This window comes from Cyprinodon variegatus, unplaced genomic scaffold (assembly GCF_000732505.1).
Source record: "Cyprinodon variegatus isolate N-32 unplaced genomic scaffold, C_variegatus-1.0 Scaffold342, whole genome shotgun sequence".
Lineage (NCBI taxonomy): Eukaryota > Metazoa > Chordata > Actinopteri > Cyprinodontiformes > Cyprinodontidae > Cyprinodon > Cyprinodon variegatus.
In genome coordinates, this window is record NW_015150795.1 from 623,749 (window position 1) to 628,442 (window position 4,694).

A 4,694-nucleotide genomic window follows, 5' to 3' on the forward strand; every position below is an offset into this window, starting at 1 on the left:
TAAATATCGGTGGGGTGGCCGATGTCCGATATTCAGTTTTAAGGCCGATACCGATAGGGGGCCGATTATATCGTGCATCCCTATTTATATTCTTACGTATTGTTCTCTGTTTGAATATTTGATCACTTAATCAAACCCCTTTTCTATCAGTCCACTCTATAAAATAGGCAAAACCGGAATGTACGATTAATGCTGATATCGTATTGGGTCAATATCGATATTGGCCAATACTCAAAGCTGCAATTACCGTATTTTTGCGACTATAAGGCGCATATAAACGTCTTTTTTTTCCCCCTCAAAATGTGCGGCGCGCCATATAGTGCGGTGCGCCCTATGTGTGTTGTTACTGCGGACGTTGTTGAGACCACCATGAGAATTTTAAAGGGGGAAGTGTGGGCGTGGATTGTGTATAAAAGAACAGGTATGTGCTTTATGCAGAACATTGTTGTCCTAACAACCCTGAAAATGGCAAAGAGACACGCCTATGAAGCCCAGTTTAAACTGAAGGCTATCAGCTACGCAGAGGAACATGGAAATCAAGCAGCCGCGAGAGAATTCAAGATTAATGAATCGATGGTTCACAAATGGAGGAAGATGGAAAACGAACTCCGACAGGCAGAGGAAAGACTCGAGCGGAGCGAAGAAGGGGAAATTGGTGTGTCTGATTTAGCGCAGCTGTTTAATTCAGAAACAGAGGATGATGACTTCAATGGGTTTGATTAATACTTTGTAATAAATACATGAATAAAGCACAATCATACTCAGTTTTGCTCCCGCTCTATTTTTAAATACGCAGTAGAGGTATTTAAACGTAGTAGAGGATATGTACCGGTATATAAAACCAGCGCCCTATAGTCCAGTGCACCATTAAATACAGTAATGGCACACATAACTGAGACTGCGCCTTTTAGTACGGTGCACCTTACGGTCGTGAAAATACGGTATATATAATATAAGTTGCATTGAGACACTCCTATTAGTTTCTACCCAGACCCTGCTTTAAACTCTTCTCTGATCTGTCTGCTGTGCTCCTTTCTCTGCATGTGCTGGTGAAGTTTCTCAGTCATCCAGGTCACAGTCATTCCAGAAAAGTTAAAAAACAATCCACTGCACTTTTTTCCAATTTTGAAGACATTTCGCTTCCCATCCAGGAACCTTTTTCAATTAAAAATGTCAGAAATAGCGTTGAATTCAAGGCTTTATACAGTAGCCCAACAAAGCCTTGTTTTTGTTTAAAAATTTTACAAATTGAAATGGATGAACGGGTCCATTCCTTTGGAATCAGAGTAGTTTGGCTTCTTTGTTAGCCTGCAATACCCCATACCTGTCTATGTCACTGAAAGGAGGTTGTTAAAGGGAAGGGGCGGATCCGTTCGTCCAGTTCAATTTGCATGTTTTCTAAGCCAAAAAAAGGCTTTATTTTTGGTCCACACTATAAAGCCTCGAATTCAACGCTATTTCTGACATTTTGAATTGAAAAAGCTTCCTGGATGGGAAGCGAAACGTCTTCAGACTTTGAAACAAAGTCCAGTGGATTGTTTTTTTTTTTACTTTGTTTGTGCTGTTTGATAACTATTGTTCTCCAACAAACCCCTCTGAAAACTGTATGCAAAAGGACAAAAAGGAAATAATTTTCATGACTTATTACTTTTCGTCTATTTTTAAAAGGTGTAACAAGTGAACTTTCACACATTTTCAGCTACGTAATTGCAGCCAGCCATAATTTCACTGGAGCTGTTTTTCTGCACAGTAAAAAGCAAAGTTTTCCTCTAAGGAAACTGTCGTCCAGAGAACAGATTTGATCATGATGCTCTCATTCGGGATGCTGTTTCTGTCCGGTTTGTTGCTCCTGTAATGGAGGAAACAAACCGATAAGAATCTGGACTTAATGTCACAGTTAAAGTTGTTCTTTTTTTAGGCGCAGTAGGAAAGCCTCACATGTGGTTTGAATTTCTTTCAGTCATAAGCCAGTGTCTAGACGTTCTTTATTTTCTACCCCACCAGAAGGTTTGCAGCCTTTCCCTGCATATTTATTTTTTTTCTTTTTTCATTTTGCTTGTGTAGGAGTAGCCTTCAGCCAGGCCTGTTGAAATGTTGAATGTACGCTTGGAAAGTATGAGCTTCCCTGTGCGTGTGAAGTGAAAGATCCTCTCCACCTCTCCCTGAGCATGCTGTTGTGAGCCCAGCCTGGCGCTCAGCGCTCTCACATCATGGCGGTGTCCAGTGCTCGGCCTCAGAGGGTTATCAACAGCGAGAAACGCAATATAGAGACGCCTGCTTTAATTTCCGACAGCCGTGATGTGGCTTTTAGAGGCATTTTTATTTGCGATAAGAGAAACACTCCTCACTTCTCCTTCTGCTCTTTTTCACTTCCTCAATCTCCTCACAGTTCTGTTACCAGGGCCTTCCTCCTGCCTGGCTGTGAGCTTCATTAGCTATGCTCCCTGCATTTCAGGACCCCTTTCAGTTCCTCGGCGAACAAAAGCAGCAACAAACCCAGTGTCCAGGATTTATGGGGAAGCCATGCTTTCTTTGGCATCGGCTCACCAGACAGAATATCTCCTAAAGCCACCTGGACGCCGGTATCTGGGCGAGCAGGACTTTCTCCTGGCCTGAAAAAAACTATTTGAATTTGCTCATGTTGTTCAGAGGGGGGGTATTTATCATTAGGCAATACTAGGCAGTTGCCTAGTTCCTGGGGGCCCCATAAAAATCTGTTTACATGCATGGTTAATACAACTTTTCCTTATTTGTACACATTAATAATGTTTTTGATAAAAGAATGCCATCAGAACGCTGATAATATTAAGTTTGTCTCGGCAAAAACAGGAAGGAGCAATCAGCTAAGTGAGCTTAGTGCTTGGAAAAAATCTTTCATTCCTTTTGAGACAGCATGAAAAACCAGCTGAGTACAAAACATAGAGAGGAAAACAAGAAGAAGAGAGGGACAAAACCTAGAACAGATAATGGATGTCTATTCTATTAACATTTCTCTATCTGTAGAATGGGGCTGTTTTATGTTTTGCCTTCTTAACTCAGAGGGCCCCCTGCCTGTTTTTGCCTATGACCCCAAATTTCCTAAATCCGCCCCTGTTCAAAAGTTGTTGCTCTATCGTATTAAATATGTCTGCAGCCAGAAACTTTACAGCTTTATAGATAACAGAAAGAGACGAAGAGCTGTTGATCATCACACACAATTCTGTCTTTTATTTGATCTACAGGGGCCAGTGCCCCTGTAGATCATGTCCTGGCCCCTATAATGGCCCCTGTACTGAAGACATAATACGGTACTCAAAGGGAATGGAACAGACATAGTTACTGATAGGTCCTCTGGATCTATTTCATTTTTTTTCTTTACAAATTCTGTTTTTTCTAATTATTTAAAAGCAATAAGATGATAGCTTCACTGGTATTGAGATAGGATGCCATTTCTGCTAAATGTTTTTTTTTTTTTCAAAACAAATTGCTCAAATTTGTACAGCTCAATTTATCAGTTTTTCTTGAGTTCTAATTCAGATTTTATAGAAAACTGCAATTTTATCTTAAATCATGACAAAAATATGTTAAATTCCTAAATTATGAATGCATATTGACCTAATAAGGTATTTTAATTAAACCTATTAAAAAAGAATTCACTTCATGCAGCTATCTTAATATATTTGAATGCCTGGCCCTGTTTTTTATTTCATACTTTTCTGTGCCCCCATGAAAACACGCTGGCCCCCTCCTGCCCACCTGATTCATTTGGTCTAGAACCGCCACTGTCTGAAGCGTTCAGCTTTTTACTGTCACTTTTATTTTTTGGTAAAAAACAGAATCGCATATTTTTCCACTTTTCATTTTATTTTAATGAGAATTATTTACACTTAAAGTTTATTTACTTATTTTTTTTAGATTATTAGAGCCCTAGTGCCCTTATTTTTATTATTTTGAAAATATGCGGACAGGAAAGTGTGTTACAAGACGGGAGAGACATTTGGAAAAGGTCAGCAGGACCAGGACTCGAACCTACGACAGTCGGTATATGGGTCATGCGCTTCTACAAAAAGTATTTGATTTATGGCTGAAACAATTAATCTGATAAATTATTGAAATAATGGTCAACTAATTTACTAAAACATGCCTTTAGCTGACAGAGAAACCCACTTACAGCAGGAATTATACCAAAATAAAATAAAAAAAATATATAAACATTTTGCATTTAAGATAAGAAAAACCTTTGTCATCTGTCAATATGCTCCATCCAGAACTCCTTAAGCGGAAAAGGTTTAGTTTCAACTGGTTTAATTTTGGCTATCCGATTTTTAATCAAAAAAATAATCGAAAATTAATCTATTTACAAAATAATCTCTAGCTCCAGCCCTGATATGATTAAACATGCATTAACTTTTATTAATAATCATTGCTTTATTATGAGTACAGCTAATTAACTCTTCTGCCCACTGAGTCCTCCATCCATCTCTTAAAGTCTAAAAAAGGTTTATAAAAGTCTGAATTCAGCTGATTTATTTCATTGATTTGATTCTTTGCACGGCGGTGCATTATAATGATAAACAGAGTAAACATCATGACCTAAAACAAGGTCAAATACGGTGAATCTTTTTTGTTTAATAGATCCTACTTTCTGAGGTGAACAAAAATCACAATAAAACCAACATTTAGGAAATAAAATGAGGCAGGGCTCAAAAATCTTT